General features: G+C 51.9%; 1 long non-coding RNA gene across 10 annotated transcripts in view; it reads right to left on the reverse strand.

The window, feature by feature from the left end:
• LOC131826399 (uncharacterized) overlaps positions 1 to 18011 on the reverse strand; it is a 226233-nt gene that overhangs the window by 12045 nt on the left and 196177 nt on the right. The gene's annotated exons all lie outside the window — the stretch shown is intronic.

Consider the following 18011-nt stretch of genomic DNA (forward strand, 5'->3'; position numbering starts at 1 on the left):
GGAGGCCTGGGATCCAGGCCAGGAGCGGGGGAGGTGGGCGGCACACTCACAGGCCAGGGAGGAGCTTCCTGGGCCTAGAACCGAAAGAAAACATCTGGAAATCCTGGTTGGGTGAGTCAAGGCCTGAATTTTGAGGACCCCGAGAGCCAGGCAGAGGAACACAGAGCTCATAAAGCAGTGCGGCTGATGGGAGCGTCTGTGAGATCCGTGTGGGGCAGCCCTCAGGGGGGCCTGCGGGAAGAAGCTGGTGAGTAGGGAGGCCTGTGGTACCAGGGCGTCGCCGTCCCACCTGCCCGCACGGCAGGCCCTGGGTTAAGGGGCTTGTGGCCCATGTGAGCTTGTACGTGGATGGCCATGGTAACTCACTGTAATCCCTGGCATGTTGGCCCGGAGGCTGTGCTAGGAGCTTGGCAAGGGCTTTCCGTGCACTTTCTGCCTTACCTGTCACAGCACTGTGATGAGGTTGGGGGTGCTGTTAGCATCCTGGCCGTGAACGGAAAAGGACCCTGAGGCGAAGGAAGGTAAGTAACTTGCTCTGATCTCATGGCTCAGGAATATGGAGCCAGAATGCACCCCCAGGCAGTTGGCCTCTAGAACCCGCCTGCTTAACCGCTGTGCCTTCGGGGCCTCCCTGCACGGCCACCTTCCTCTCCTGTCATTGTGGCGTTCCCTGCTGGGATTGTGCTGTGGAGTCAGGCCCACCCCTCCCCGTCTGGGCGCCTCTGAGCCTTCTACTGCCGACGGGGAAATGGTATAAGGACCCCTGCCACTTCGGGACTGATGAAAGCACCAAAAGAAGCGGCAATATTTTATGATGTTCGGCGTTTGGTAAATGTGTCGTCAATTCTTGCTGGTTGAATGAGCGAGTGAGAAAGTACGCGTGCCCTGAAAAGGGACGTACCCACGCCACTCGCTTTTCCAGACTGTCTCCTGCAGGGCAGGGTTGCACTTCCTCACCGGCGGGGACTAGATCCGGCGCACGAGGAGTGAGCAGAGCGGACGTGCTCTTTCTGGTCTTTGTGGGGAAATGCTTGTGAGCGTCCCTCTCTCTTCCACCCCAGTGCCCCGCCGTGCCCTGCACACGATGTGGCTGGGGGGTGGGGGGTGGAGGTGCTGCCGAGACGGAGGGGTGCAGGGAGAAAGGCCACGTGGAGTCAGAGCCTCGCCACAGGCCTGCCATGCACCCAGCTGCTCGCCTTCCGCCCACCTCGTCTTGCTTCTTTCCCAGCGCTGGGAACTCTCGCAAAGGCCCGGACTGCGTGTGGACCGGTCGTGCTGCCTATTGCCCATCTCCCTGACTGGAGCCTCTGCTTCAGGTTTGCCTTGGTCGGAAGGTCAGGCTCTCGGGAGGGCACCGAAGAAGAACATTTTTTTTTAAGATCTTATTTATTTATTTGACAGAGAGAGAGAGAGAGAGAGAGATCACAAGTAGGCAGGCAGAGAGGCAGGCAGAGAGAGAGGAGGAAGCAGGCGCCCTGCTGAGCAGAGAGCCGGATGCGGGGCTCGATCCCAGGACCCTGAGATCATGACCTGAGCCGAAGCAGAGTCTTAACCCACTGAGCCACCCAGGAAGAACATTTCTTCCTGATCGAAAATGCTGGCTCAGTGGGTTAAGCCTCTGCCTTGGGCTCAGGTCATGATCCCAGGGTCCTGGGATGGAGTCCCGCATCCGGCTCTCTGCTCAGCAGGGAGCCTGCTTCCTCCTCTTTCTCTGCCTGCCTCTCTGCCTACTTGTGATCTCTGTCTGTCAAATAAATAAATAAAATCTTTAAAAAAGAAAGAAAGAAAGAAAGAAAGAAAGAAAGAAAGAAAGAAAGAAAGAAAATTCTAGGAACACAACATCCCCTAGGCTTCGCTCCTCAGAGCCTGGCTCATGCAGCTGAAACGCCTTCAAGGCTTCTGTAGGCCCCGAGACAGCTATCAAGTATGTTAACCTAGTTGGCTCCTGTATAAAACATAATTCCCATGTAACTGCAAAAGTGGAGTTGCATTTGACCAGGCAATAAAAAGTTATACAAATATGTAACACAATTTCCATTTTGCATCTCTGTCTTCCTATTTTGAAACTCACACATAGTGTCTTTCTGGTAAAACGAACCCATCTATGATGTCCCGTGAAAATGCCATTTCCCAAGCCCCACCCCAGAGCTACTGAATGAGAAAATCTGGTGGGGGAAGCCCAGGGATCTGCATTTTACCGAGTTTCCCAGGTGGTCATTTGCAAACTGAAGTTTGAAAACCACTGCCAGAAAAAGAAGCCGAGAAAAGGGGCTGGGGCAGGCATTCTGGAGCCGGGAGGAGGGCTGCAGAGGTGACCGAGGAAGGGGAGGCGAGGGGATGCGGACAGCACGTGGCTCCTGCTTTGCATGAGTGCAAATCGCTGTTGCCCATGTGTGCCCTGCGTGTTCCACCAGCGTAAACATACATTTGCAAAACCCTGACTCACCCTCTGCCGAGCCCTTCCCCCAGCCCTGGGGAAATGATACTCATACTCCACCCCGGGACTGCGTTCTCTATCCTGAGCTGCGGGAAGAGAAGGTTTCCAGCGTACTGGGCACACTGCGGACAAGGCTGTTTGTGGACCGAGGCCACCGCCGCCAGGAATCGTGCTGCAGGAAGGAACGTAAATAGCGTGGTGACCCCCGTTGCTGCAGCTGGTTTGACCTTTGGTTTGTGACAGATCCTAGTCCCTGCAGCGAGTTGCCCCAATTCGTCCACAGGGACGGAGGTTCTGTTTAATGTCACACTACACACAGAGAAGTGCTCCTGATGAGCCTGCACACTCTCACACACATACGTAAACACATGTGCGCACACACGCATGCATATACATACACGCACATATACACGCGCACACACACATGATGGGCTGAAGGTGTATATAAGCTTCTGCAATGGTTTGAGGGCTGGTGCTCCGCCCTCAGGAGTCACTTGGACCCCTCGAGGGCTAGTTTCCAAGGTACCAGGAAGGCGTCCTGCTAAAAGGGGGGAGCAAGAGTATCCAGCTGCTGGGAAGGGCCAAGTACTCTGTGTGTGTGTGTGTGTGTGTGTGTGTGTGTGTGTGTGTGTAGGGCCGCGGTTCCCATGGACGTTTTACACCACTTGATCTGGGAGACGACCTTCAGTTCCATTCTTCTGATGAGGAAACCAAGACACAGAAAGACCTGCCCGCGATCCTGCAAGATAGAACTCTGACCTCGCTAACCTTGAAGTCTGTGTTTGGTACTTACACAGAGCTGAGAACCAGGAAGCATGGCGGGGATGGAGTGAGGAGTCTCTTCCAGGGAGGTGAGCCTATGCAAACTGACCTCTTCCATGAGTGAGAGAAGCAAAATCACTCAACAAACAACTGAATTCACAAGCAGTAAACAGTCATTGGAAAAAATAAATCGCAGATACGCAATAGAAAAAAAATCACATTATAATCACATTCTCCTAAAAATAACAGCATTTATACTTCCAGGCTTTTATTCTAGCCAAATACATATGTGTGTGTGTGTGTGTGTGTGTGTGTGTATACATATATATTTTTTCCTAGCCTACAAATAAAATGATGCAATTTTTGCAATTTTATAAGAAATTTCATACTGCTGATTTTTAACATGGGTAATTAATGTTTGTCCAACCCTGATCTGTGCGCTTACGGCCATCCATAAATTTCTCTGCAGAGCTTAAGGGAGAGATAAAACCTTCCACTTCTTTTCTGTTGCCTGTTATTGTCTGTTCATCAGCCACTAGTGCATTTAAGGAAGGGTTAGAGTATTCTAGCTAAACAGATCTGTGTTCTCGTGGAAGATGCCACTTTGAAAAACACACCCCACTTCACCCCCACTCCCAAAATTCAGGTTGGTTTTCTTCTCCCCGCAGATGAAAATGGAGAATAGGTTTTGCAACAACCAAGAAAATAATGCCCTCCCCCACCCCAAAAAGTATCTCAAAGCCAAGGGAAATGCAGCTCTACTATTCAGAATGGCCCATCCCCCACTGCAGGGACCAGCCCTCTAAGGGCCCCCCAGGCCTCCCTTCCCCCCTTTCCCTAGTTAGGTAAGTGAAAAATAACCTCTTTTCCTTCCTTTTGGTGTTAACGAGGCTCCCTACTGAGACACAGTTAATCACATCAATTAAAAGCCTCTCACACTTGGCCTTGCCTGCCAGGTATTGGCCCTCTGTCCAGGATAAGTCATGCCTGGAGATAGCTAATATTCTTTTCTTTTTCCCCCTCTGCCTATGCTTTTTTTTACTTATATGCTCTTTTTCAAATTTTAAAATTCAAGCTTAATTAACACAGTGAAATGTCCCGATCTTTAATGAACAGTTTGATGAGTTTTGACAAATGCACATACCAAAAACACTAACCCACAAAGACACAGAACATTTTCCTCACCCAGAAAGTTCCCTGTGCCCTTTCCAATCGTTGCTGCACCTCCCAGAGGAAACCACTGTACTGATTTCTAGCACCATTCATTAATTTTGTGTGTTCCAAAAGTTCATATAAATGTAATCCTGTGATTTGTAAAGATGGGCATGAATGATGGCCAAGAACACACAGCTCCTATGGGCATGAAAACCAGTGTAGGTGCTCTAGAAAACAGTCTAGCCGGTCCTCAAAAAGGCTGCAGAGAGAGTTGCCACGTGACCCAGCCTTTCCCCTCCTAGGTATATATACTCAAGGAAATGCAAACACACATCCACTCAAAATCTTGCACAGGAATCTTCAGAGAAGCATTCATTATTCATAATAACCCCAAACTGGAAACAACCTGTCTATCCACCAAAGAAAGAGTAAATGAAACGCAGTCCCTCCACACAATGGAACATTACTAAGGCACAGAAGGGAATGAAGTACAGACACACCCTACAGCGGGATGAACCTTGATAGCGTCATGCTGAGTGAAAGGAGCCAGCTGCAGAAGACCACCTATTGTACGACTGCGTTTGTGTGAAATGTAGGAAAGGCAAATCCCCTGTGACAGAAATTCTAGGTTGCTCAGGACCCCAGGGGCCAGGGGAAGGGGGAGAAGGAGGTGATAGCTGATGGGGACAGATTTTTTTTCTGAGGTAGTCAAAATGTTCTAAGACTGGTAACTTGGGTGATACGGGAATTATAGCTCAGCAAAGCTGTTGAAAGAAACCAAACATTCGGAATCAACCCACATGGAGCCGGTTACGACACATGGGAAAGATACCAGCTTTCCTTCCGTGGGATTTTGACAGACGTGTTTGGCACTGCAGCCCAGGAACCCCATGCCGCCTGGGGAGCATCACCGTGGTCCATGAAGGACCACCTTCCCGTGGTCTCCTTCCCATGAGAATGTGCTCTTACCGCTTTCCCCAGGGGTCCCTGTCCTATCTCCAGAGTCTAAATTCTGAAGAGTCCAGGACACATTCACCAAAATGCACTCACTCATTCCACCAGCATGTACTAAGTCTATATTTAGTAGAAAGCACATAACCATATCTAGTCTTGTCGTATTACCTCCCTGCTCTCAAGGGACTATACTTTTAGGGACATCTTGAATGCTTCTGTACATTTGGCTGTGTGTTTAGCGGGTGACACCAGGAGACGGTGGTGGGTGGGGAGGGTATAAACTCATTACGAGAATAAGGTCAAGAACTGTGAGGTCCAGTGGGGTTGGTTCTCGTCCTGACTCTACCACTCATGGAGGTATACCTCTGCCTCTTCCTGCCTCATGTCCCTCCCCTCCAAAGACCAAGAACTTGCCCTACGGTGGAGCCATCAGGAACCCCAGCTCTGGGAACCAAACCCATGCTCTACCACCTACAAGCCGTGATGACCTCAGGCACTCTGTTAACCTCACTTCCCCGGATAGTGTGGGTGGCGGCAGTAACAGCCTGCCCTGTGCAGGGTTAGATGGGTTCATATGCGGCTCAGCAAACTGAGGGCCAAAGAGTGAATATTCTGGGGCACTGCGGGCCATGCCATCTCTATAGTAGCTCCCCATCTTTACAATCAGAGCAGCCAAGTCACCACAGACAATACCCAAAAGAAAGGGCATGCTGTGTTCTAATAAAACTTTATTTATGGACAATGAAATCCAATTTCATACGATTTTCATGTGTCAGAAAATACAATACTTTTGGATTATATCTGTGAGCCATTTAGAAATGCGTCGCTCCTGGGCTGTACCAGAAAAGATGGTGGGTCAGATTTGGCGGGTGAGCGGCAGTTTGCCATCCCTCTCCCGACATAAAGCACCTAGAGCAGAGCCTGGCACACAGTGGGCACTCACCACCCCCGGACCACGGCCCCGGCAACGAGAGCTGAGCCCCTGCGTGTGTTAACCACACGGCGCACACTCCATGCCCCACGTCGCGTTTAAACCTCACCTTGACTGTGTGAGGCAGGTAACGTGACCACACAGAGGAGAAAACAAAGCCCTAGGTCGGCAGAGGGACAGCGCTGTCAGAAATCCAGGTCCTTCTGTCGTGAGCTCTTGCTTCTGACCGTTACGAACTATTGTGCCGGCTGCCAGGACACAACAGGGAACCAGACCCACTCAGGCTCCGCTCCAAACACCACAAATCATGATTTAATTAATTTGAGACATTTGTTACAGAAAGCAACGGCTACAAGGAGGAACAAGGGTATTACACAGCCCACGGTGAGGGAGGTCCTCTGGTGAAGGGACACGTAGGTTGGGAACAGCAGCCATGTGTCTGGTGCTGTGCCAAGTGTCAAAGAGAAGAGGCTAGAAAAGGCACGTCCGCCCTGGCTCCCTACTGCGGGGGGCTCAGAGACGTGACGGTGTCCGATGCGGTGGTGGAGAGAGAAACCTGCCCAGCCTTCCCGAACGGCCTGCAGCAAGCGAAACAGCCTAGTCTATCTTAGGGGATACATCCTCGTAAAATAGGAAAACACATTCGTGAAGATTTAACCATGTTAATATTCACGGAAGCCCTGTTTGTAATAGTACAAGTGTGGAATTCATTAGTTCCCCCAGACCCTTAAGAAAAATTGGGAGGACCTTTGCCCTTTCTGTGTGAACAATGGTGCCGCTGCGTGTCCCAGCAATCAGACGGTGAGGGGGCAGAAGTGGGCATGCCGATGTGGAAGGCCAGCCGTCGCGCATCTGGTAAGGCAGCTCTGTGCACACGAACGGGTGCCCTACCCTGCTGTGCCTAGGATGCATACGCATACACAGCGCTCCTTTCCGACAATCACCTCTGAAGGGTAACACAAGTCTTGCAGCTTCCTGCCCTTGCGTGTTTGGATTGGGTGATGTTTCTGGAATACATACTCGGTGCTTTGTGAGTAGAAATGAAGGGCAGCTGGTGGCCGGCAGGAGTTCAAGTCTCCAAAGCCGCTTGGCTTTGGTAAAGCAGAAGTACTATGTGTGCATTCAACAGGCACCTCCGTGGGGAGAGTCCGCCACGCGCCACGCTCTGGGATGTGCGCTGCAGAGGGAGGTCTGTGAGGCTGATGGGGCCCCGGTTTGGTTGCAGAGAACTGGTCAGGCGAACACGTCAGTGCACTCAGGGGTTGATGTCCCACGGTATTGGCAGAGGGACCATCAGATCCTGGGAAAGGCAGAGATCCTGTCCCAGAACATGAAGCAGCCTCAGTGACTGCACATATGCTCGGCTAACAGTCTACTGGACAGAGGACTCCTGGGAGCTGGGAGCAGCCTCGTGTTCGGGCTCAACGTGAGGCCCTTGGCCTTTGTCTTTCTCATCCAGAAGGCCGACGTCCTCTCCGGGCTGCTGTGTGGAGCAGTTAAGTTTTGGGAAGCGTTCCTTAGCATCAAAGCTCTGTACACACGATGGGAATAACTTAATGCCAAGATCTGAACCCCTTCCTTCAAGGGTTGACAACCTGGAATTTCAGTCTTGATGGATGCCAGAGGATGGGGAAGAAAACATGTTTACAACGGAAAGACTCCACAGAGAAAGACAGTGAGCAGTGTGACTCCCCGTCAGCACACCCTGGCCAGCCTCCCCCCTTCTGTGCCTTCCAACTCGGCCAACGCCAAGGCAGCTCCTGACTTTCTGGAACACAGTGTTTGTAACCCCAAGGGTAGTCTGTACATTTTACATTGGAGACACTTTCTCTGTGGGATTTTGTTGACATTTGTTAAAGGGAAGTATTTAGGACCTATGGCCTTGAAAAGAAATCCTACATACATCTCACCTCTGCCATATGGAGGAGAAAAGGCTTTCTAGTGAGGTGCACAAAGGTTTAAATGCTGGCTCCTTCTGGAAATTGTTTATTATTTCCTACTTTCAGGATCATAGTATCTTTCCTGCAGGGTAATAATTGCAGCAACATATGTATAAAGCATATATATTCAATAAATGACAGCTGTTTTTTGGTTTTTGGTTTTTGGTTTTTGTTTTTTTCTCCCTAGTGGGAAGACTCAGGGAACAACAAAACAGGGTCACATTGCCCAGAAGCTGTACCTTGGGGAAAATTAGCTCATTACGAAAGGGAGGGCTGGAGGCCCAGGGTGGTCTGGCCACCCAGAGCTAACCCTGACCTTGGCTCAGCCTGGAAAAGGTGAAGCAAGGAGACCACGTCTTCCTTGGTGGTGTGGGAAAGTTTAGTTGGACTGAAACTCCAAATATGAAAACAGCCCTGTGCTTTGCTTCACCTCCTCACCATCCCGAGATCCCAACTGTGTGTGAGTAGAAAGTACTGGGTTTTTCTGGAATGAAACAGGAAAGTGACTGAATCAGAGAATGAAGGTGGTAGCCAGGGGACAAGCCACCAGCAGAAGCAGCACAGTGTGGGTCCCAGGCAGATCATCCCAAAGCAACTGGGCAAGCAGGACTGGGATGGGGCCGAGGAGGGTCCATATCTCACCAGGACCTGCTGACACTCTGCTTCTCAAGGACAGGCTAGGGAACGGCTCCTAGAGTGAGGGTACCAGGCATGGGCCTGGAAAGGGCTCAGTCCAAATTCCAGCTGGGCACCAGCTCTCACATCCAACTTTAAAATTTTCTCGGAAACACGACCCAGGCCCAGGGCAAGGCAGGCTGCAAAGATGTACGCACAAGGAAATAACCTTAGAAGCGAGGCACTCTGGGCACTTGAGTGGTGCAGCTGGTTAAGTGTCTGACTGTTCGTCTCTGCTCAGTCATGGGATGGAGCCCTGCGTCAGGCTCCACGCTCAGCCTGGAGTCTGCTTGCCCCCTCCCTCCACTCGCGCTCTCTCAAATATATAAATAAATAAAATTCTTTAAAAAAGTGATGTACTCAATTTCATACACACACAGAGATTGTGCACTCATATGTACGTGTACACGTATTCACACAAATAATGACAGGTGCACTTAGGTGTGTGTAGACATATGCACAAATGCACGTGCACTCACACACACACGTATATGTGTACACGCACACCCACGTAACACACACGCACACAGGCATATCCTCACACAAGCTCTACTTTAGTACCGGTATTGTCCCCATCTTCCTGAAGAGGAGCCTGAGTCATGGAAACAATAAGAAACTAGTCACCCAGTCAGTCTGCGGCAGAGGCAGGCTCTGAAACAAGACGTCCACTTCTGTCCATGACTCTCTGTGGCTTTGGATCCCACACCAGTCATTGCCTAGCATCTACTTTAGATGGAGGGACGCCCAGGGAACACCACTTTGCCACCATAAAGACTGTGGGGCTGAGCCCATCACCTGCTTTCTTGTGGCCATACGGTAAGTCTCCAATGGAACCTCCAAAACCCAGGAACCGCCAAGCCTGGGCGTCTCTCCTACTGGTTAGTCCCACCCTGTTTCCACTCTGTGCTGACATACTGAATTCGAACTCCCCTTTTGTAAGAACTCACACTCAACCAACACCTCTGAACGTGTCCTGCAGCCACCCAGCAGCTTCTGTGTTCACGCAGAAGCCTGGCGAGAGGTTATCACTGTCATTGGGGTTTGTTTCCTTGTCCCACTGAAGCCAGCTACTTCCTCCAAGCTGGTATCAGGCAAGCCAGGAAGTTTCTCTTTCCCTGTAATCCATTGTATGTGGGAAGATCAGAAGGACCTGTCGAGCGCAAGGACGGAACCAGCTGGGCACGTGGAGATAGGGGCTGGCCCTTGCCTGACTTCCCCCAGCCCTTCTGGTCACTCAGCCAGTTCCGAGCAGGGGGCTGTGCTGACGGACAGTGAGGACAGCAGGAGACTTGCTACGATAATGAATCAGGAGAATTATCATCGCCCTGGAGAACCTCTGGGCTGCTCCAAAGCCAGTTAGGAAACTGACCTCACCCCCTTCCTGTCTCCTAAACCCACTGTCTCCACTCACCTAGGACCAAGGGATGGAATATTTCTCTATGCCCGGCCCAACAAAGCCTGCCAGAGGAGCCCGTGTGGGCGTCAGATGAGACCGCCTCTCATCTCATGTCACGAAGGGGAACGCTAAGGCTAACAATCATACCAGTGGATAGAAAGTCTTTGGAGCACGAAAAGCCCCATTGTAAGTGCCAGGCGTGCAGTGGTTTGCAGACTCGCCATCTCCCGAAGCGACCCACACCCTAATCCCTGAAGCCTGTGACTATTTAAGTTGCCTGGCAAAGGCAAATTCAACTGGCAGAGGAAAAGAAAGTGAATGCGGCGATGTTAAAATAGAAAGATAATCCTGCATGATTTCTGTGGGCCCAATATAATCAGAAGCATCCAAAAACGGGAGAGGGAGGCAGAAGAGAGAAGCAGTCAGGGTTAGACGTGACTATGCGAGAAAGGCACAGACGGGGTTAGGTTGCTGGCTCTGAGAAGCAAAAACACTTATCCCCCGGAGCCGCAGAAGGAGGCAGGCCTGTGTTCCTTGATTTTAGCCCAGTGAGACCCGAGCTGGACTTCTCACCTGTGGAATTGTGAGATAATACACCGTGCTGCCTGAAGACACTAAGTGGGTAGTAATTCGTTACAGCAGCAAAGGAAACCAAATATGTGAACCAACTCACTCAGTTAATCAACATTCTTACAATAACCCCATGAAGTGATCTAATGGTATCCGCTGTGGCTGCAAGGGGGCCGTGTGACAAAACAGCCGCACTCTGGGCCAACGACAACGAGCACTGCTTTCTCGCTCACATGTCTGCCGGCAGCTGGGGGCTGGCTGGTACCAGGCGGGCACGTCCGCGCTCAGCTCCATACGAGGTGTGAATTCAGAATCTGCTCCATGTCTCTTGTCCTTTGTGGACTGCAGGCTGTCAGAGGCACGTGGTCACCATGAAAGCCACGCAAGCAAAGAAGCCCAACCCCGTACGATTTGCGTCTTCCCGTTACGCTGCTAACACCCCATAGACGAGAACAAGTCACATGGCCGAGATGGATGTCACTGCGGGGACGACTGCCCCTGCTCACCTGAAGGCCATGGCCACGGCCACGGCCACAGAGTCCACGTGTTAATTAGATGATCGGGGAGGAAAGCACTGGGACTGATTGTTCCATCTACCACAGAAAGGCACTACTGTCAGCATTCCAATTTGCAAATGAGGAAACCAAGGCACAGAGCCTCATCCAGGAACCCACCGCTAGTCAATAATGCAACCAGGATCAAAATCCGATCTGGCTTCTGAAACTTCAGAAGAACCTACGGGTCAAGGACCTACTAAGTGAGGGAGCTAGGACACCATGGATCTAAACGTCCCAGTCTCTGGGGCAGGAGGGGGTGCCCTCCGGGAGGTGGGTGGTTTGCAGTGATCTCCAGAAGTAAGAAGAAGACAGTGTCAGAGGTTGCCCATCGAAAGTACAGCCAGGCTGAATTGTTGGTCTCATCAGCACGGCCCTGCTGTCAGGGCCAGGCCTGGGGCCACACCACCTTGCAGGGACGAGGTGCACAGGGAGCCAGCGTCCAGGATGAGCCAGCTGTCCGTGGCCGTCACAGGACCAAACGTCCTTCTCCTCCTGCCTTGGAGGGGCTGGACCAGCTGCTCGACAGGCCAGTCTGCAAGAAGCCGGCATGTGGGCTCCTTGGAAAGTTGTGTGTCTGAAGGCCAGAATGAGGTAAAGGGGTGGTGAGAGATGCAGAGAGAAAGGGTTAGGCACAGAATGGTGGGGGGGGGGGGTCAGGGAGCGAGGAAGGAGGATGCAAGCCGGAGAGAGGCAGCCGGAAGGAGGGGGACCGGGAGAGAGGCGGAGAGCAAAGCGATGTTTAGAATTCAACATTACGGAGAAATTTTATTTGAAGGCCACAGGCAGGGAATTCCTGGAAAGGGTCAGAAAGTCACACCAATGATTCGGGGCATCTGGGGTCACAGGGTGAAGGTGGCAGGTCCGTCCTGTCTGGAGACCCAGACACTCTTAGGGGCCTTCAGCTTTGTGGCATAGGCAGGGGGTGAGGTCACCAGAAGCCCACCACCCCTGGCCCTGCAACCGAAGTCAGCAAACACTCCAGTTATGGCGAGGGCATACTAAGGCTGGGAGGAGGCATGGGGGCCACCCTCTGTGTCCTCTGGGAACTCCGTCCCTAATCCTTGTCATCCAGCCAGGCCATCCCCTGCTGGGGAGGGGGGGTCTGCTTCCTCCTAGCAACTTTTACCTGAAAGGGGTGTGAGGCACTCTCCCCAGAGACAAGAAGCCCACTAGGAGGACAAGAGCAGTGAAGACTTTGTGAGTCACCTATGAGCCCTTGCTCACCTCCCGGCGCTCCTGCACCACTGTGCAAGGGCGACAGCACTGCTCAAGTCCGTGCTAAGAACATTCTAGCTCAGGGAAGTGAGGGGCTTTCCATAGTCCCCAGTTAGTGACTATAGGGGGACCCTAACTGCAGTCCAGGTCTGCTGGGCTCATTCCAGGTCTCCCCGCCCCTGACTGTGCCACCATCCCTGGGCCCAGCACAGAAACTACAGTGAGGACCTCCCTGAGAGACGGGACACTGGTCCTTTGATTCATATGTCCATCCACTCACTGAGCATCCCCTCTGGGGAAGCGCCAGCAGGCTCTGCCAGAGGGCTTCAGAGCAAGGACCCTGGAGCTATGGTTTGGTTTTAAGATCTACCAGATGGGGCAGCTGGGCCGCACTACTTAACCTTTCTGTGTCTCGGTTTGCTGATTTGTAAAATGAAGGCAGTGATGACATCTATATGTCAGTAGGGTCTCATAAGGATTAAGTGGCTGGGTAAACATCACACCTAGAACCATGGCTGGCACATGGTCAATATGATCAAAGTACTGGCTCTCATTGTTCTGACTGCGGTAGATGAAATTGACCCCAACTTTGCACTTCTAGGAGTATGGTCTCATGAAGGAGGACAGGTGTGAAATAAACACAAATAAATGTTATCATGATAGATCACACTAGGAAGGAAAAGCAAGGACTAGTGGGAGGAAACAATGGGAGTGGTGAAGGTGAGAAAGCATGCAAAAATAGAGGGAATGAGCATTCCAAGCAGAGACACAGCATGTGCAAAGGCCCTGAGGTGGGCAGGAATAGGATGTATCACTCAGCAGAGGTCAGTGTGGCTGAAGAACAGTGAGCTAGGAGAGAAATCCAGGCCAATTCATGTAGAGCCCCATGGGGGATTTGGAGTTTTATCCCAAGAACAGAAATGGGAAGTCCTTGGTATGTTCAGTGGGGCAGACACAATTTGATTCACATTTTGTAAAGATCGTGCTGGTTGCCAAGTGCAGAAGGGATTGCAGAGGGACAAGGATTAATCCGGGAGTTGAATTTGGAAGCTCTAGCTATGAGCTATGGGGAGATGAGGAAGATTTGGGTAGGAAAGTAGGTAGTGGACGAATAATAAACTTAACTGAAACCCCAGATGCTTGAGTCTCACGAGGAAAGAAACCCCAAGTCAGTCAGCCAGGATGGTCAGCTTGCCGGCTTCCTCCCACTGCACTGGTCAGGGACAGGCTGTCATGAATACTCAAGGCAACATCACGATCATCTGGGTTGGAACTTCCTACAACACCCCTCTTGGAGGACTTCACCTAACAAAGCCTGTGCCAGGTCCATGATGCAAAGTGCTGCTGACCTTGGAGCTGCCCCCTCCATGGTAGGAAGGGAGGCCATGACAGGGGGAATCTGCAGATTGGATAGTCTCAATCTTGACAAGGCCACTCATGGCATCTCGAGAGGGGGCCCCATGCTCTGATCTGGGGGATGGGGACATCCATCTGAAGGGAGGCATCATCTCCTTGGGCATGGAACTCTTCCCACACCCCCCAATCCGCATCAGGTTCTGAGCTGCCCATGGGGAGGGACCACATCCCTCCAGGTCTGTAGTCCATGACTGCCACAGACTCTTGGATAAGGAAACCTTACTGGAGGACAGGCTCCATAAGGACAGTCTCCGTTTTACACCTCCTTCCAACTCCAGTGCCAAGCACAGACCTACTACAAGATGTGCGTTCAGTCAAATGTGGCTCAACCAAAGAACAAATGACTCTCCTCCATTCCCTCGGAGTCAACTGCTCAATCACTGAATCGTGGCCAAGCTGAGAATCAGGACGTACTGTAGCCAATGCCCTAGAGCAATCTACGTCATGCTGGGAAGTCAGACACAGGCAGAAAGAGACAAGGTCTATTCCGGCTGTCCAGACAGGGGGCACTAAGATGGAGTCCTTCCAGCAGAGGAAGTTGACTTCCAAGGCAAAAGAGCCCAGAGAGAAAGTGAATGATGGAATGGAATTTGAGCAGAGGCAAGTTTTGAGTATGCTGAGGGGCAGCCAGTTAGAGAGAGGGGACCCCTCACTCACTGAACACCCATCCCTGGGCAAGCCCCAGAGGGACTCTTCTCCAAAGAACCCTGGTGCTCGAGCTCACAGCCCATGTCACAATTGAGGACACTAAAGTTCAGTCTGGTTTAGTGACTAGCCCACGGTCACAGAGCAAGGAGCTGGTAGAGCAGGGGAAGAGCCCAGCCCTGTCTGTGGTCCCCTCAGGAGGAGACATGATCAGGTACAAAAGTCAAAGAAAGAAAGTGGTTGGTTCAAAAGACAGGGGCGGACCCCGCGTGAGAGGCATCATCACAGAGGTGACCAGCACAGAATCACTGGGTGGGGCGACACTGAGGGGAGATTCAATGGGTGATAGGAGGAATGACTGTCTTTGATCGGAGAGGGACAAGGGCAGAATGGTGCTGTCAGAGAGCGGACCTGCTATCAGGAGGTGAGGAGAGAGACCGGGAACCTCCGCACGCCCCACCAGAGGGCGGGGCTGGAGAGGCGGGGGAGAGGCGGAAGGAAGCAGGACTTGGGGCCAACAGGAAGGAAGTGAAGCAGGGGCAGGACTGCTGGCTGGAACAGGTCCAGGGAGAGGGAGAAACCACTTCTCCTTCCCTTTCGATGATGGCAAGATTATGACTGCAGAGCAGGGCTGCACAGGGCAGGACTTCCCAAAAATCAGGAGGGAAAGAGCTCTGCGCATGTGTCAGAAATGGAGCCTGCAGTCCCCAAATCATGTGGTCACCTCTGACCTCCTCTACCCACCCTGGAGCTTCATCTGCAGTGACCCTCGGGGCTCTCGGGGACCCTGCAGTGCCCCTTCCTCCAGATATCAGGGCAAAAGAGAGACACAGAAATCACGGAGATCCCAAGTGGCCAGAGACCGCAAAGGAGGCGATGTTACCTCATGCGATGGGTAGAAACTAGGCGCAAGAGGTAAAGGACTTGTCTAATGTCACACAGCGGGAGGGACAGAATCAGGACTCAGATGCAAGGCCTTTGGTGTAGACCTTGCCCATATCCATCTGGGACCCAGCAGGAGCAGCCAACGAGAACCCTGACCTTCCTCCCTTCCTGCCCACCCACCCTACCTCCCAAACAGAAGCCAGAGGGCCCAGGAGCCCCGTGTGGCATCCATCCTGTTGCACCCACATAGCACAGCCCCTCTGTGCCAGGACAAGGTGGAGGATGGGGGGGCATCTAGAGGGGGACAAGGAGGTCATGCAGCAGCACCTTGCCCCTCCTACAGCCAAGACTGTGGCGGGTACTTGGGCCTGAGCTGCCTCCCCTCTGTAGAACCGTGGAGCAGAGGCCCCAGGCCTAGGCTCTGGAGCAGGAGGCCACCTGGCTCTCCGTCAAGGGTAAGGCCCCACAGGTGCTGGTGCTCTGTCTGTACCCCCAGCTGCTCCAGCGTCTTCACATCCTCTCCTTCGTTCCTCATTCACTTGGCCTGCCCTGCCCTGCTTCGATCATATGCAAAAATCTCCCAACGGTCTACTTCCAGTGACCAGGCAGGCTACTGGGAGTGGCTGGTTGTCATGCGGAAGAGACAGGGGGCCAGCTGATGCCTGGCACACAGCAACGTGCCCACCCTGAGCCCCCGGCCACCCCCCTCACGCCCCGCTTGCCAGCCCCACACGCTGAGGCCCGGCTGCCGGTAAAAAGAAAGGGCTCCTATCTCTGATTCCTCAGGGCCTCTGATAAGAAATGTCATCCCTCGCTGGGTAATATTACCACCAGATAAGAATCTCTATCAAGCTCAAACATATGGCTGGCTACAGAACACAGAGCCCAGCAGAGCAGGATAATTTATTTGCTTAAGCTGAAAGCCCTAGGCAGCCCAGAGAAGTACACTGAATAAAAGAGGAAGGAGCCAAATTTTAACCTCTCTGACTTGCAGAGGGGATTTTCCCGGGGAAGGCTGGGGCACCTGAGGACAATAGGGGGCCTCCTCACTTTGCTCCCTACAGGGAAACACTCTCCCCTGGTCTCCCCTCAAAGAGTACTTTCACTTATGCTAGCTATCAAAGCTACTCCTCAAGGCAACTTCAAGAGAAGCATTTTTTTAGCCTCCTCTTACAGACCAGGAAATTGAGATTCAGGAAGGTTAAGTAACCTGACCAAGGTCACACAGGCAGCCAAGCAAGAGCTCAGACTTAGACCCCAATGGATCTGACTCACCAGCGTGCAGCTGCTGGGTCGCCTGGCTCCCGGGACTAAATTAATCAATTGGGTCAGATGTGCCCAACTTGTCCGTTTCAAAGGTCCACGGCAAGCCTCTCCCCATCCCTGGGTCTCTACAATCTGGAACGCCAAGGAAGCCTGGCAGGGCACAGAAATTCAAGGGAGAGAGGAGGGGGAGCCCAGATCAGTGGAGAGGTAGGAGCGACAGAACATGGTAAGGAGGGGTGCCGGAAGGACAGGTGGCTCCTTGGGGCGAAGTGGCTGTTGGCACACCCCACACTCTTCCAGGCCCTCCTTGCTTCATCAACACTGGTAAGGCTGAGAGTGCATTTTGAAAGTGATTATCGTTTTAAGATGGTTCCACATTCCTTCATCAAGCCACTCGTTCTTTTTAATGGCTGCATAGTGATCCATTCCACGGACCCAACTTCGAACTGAGGGGCTTTAAGGATGGTGTCTCACAAAGACGCATGGACAGGTGAAACCCAGAGGAACTGGGTTTCACCTGTCCATGAACTGCATATGATACTACAATGAAACTACAATGCTAGATACCTGATGCGTATGATACTACAATGCTAGATACCTGATGCACATTTGTTGGAAAAGGGGCAACACCAGGGGTGGATCCTAACATAAACTATGGGCTCTGGGTGATGATGACGTGTTAGTGTACATTTGTACAAGCGTCCCAGTCTGGTGTGGGATGCTGATAGTGCATCCGTGGAGACAGGGTGGATATGAGAGTTCCCTGCATTTTCTACCCAATTTTTCTCAGGCCCTAAAACTGCTTTGAAAAATAAAGTCTGTTTAATGATAATAAAAACCAATCGATCATACAAGTGTGAATCACAATTGGCTCAGTTGTATTCTGTTAACTGCTGACTTTCTTTTCCCCCGAGTTTGGGTCAGTCTCTCCTGCTTCTTTATGTATCCAGTAATCTGATTAAAAACGAGGCTTCGGGTGTCAATAAATAAATAAATCGTCTTATCACTTGCCACTTCTGCAGTATTGAGATGAAGATGCTATTCACACCGTCTGCACCTGGGCAGGTGAATTCCTAGAATTCACCCAGTGTCTTAGAAACTCCGTTTTTTCTCTCCTCATGCAGCAAAGTCTCGACACTGAGCATCGACAAGCTGGGGGCTCCTAGCATGCCCACCCTTCTCAGACCTCAGTGGGACTTGCTAAAAG

Source organism: Mustela lutreola, chromosome 3 (assembly GCF_030435805.1).
Source record: "Mustela lutreola isolate mMusLut2 chromosome 3, mMusLut2.pri, whole genome shotgun sequence".
NCBI classification, from domain to species: domain Eukaryota; kingdom Metazoa; phylum Chordata; class Mammalia; order Carnivora; family Mustelidae; genus Mustela; species Mustela lutreola.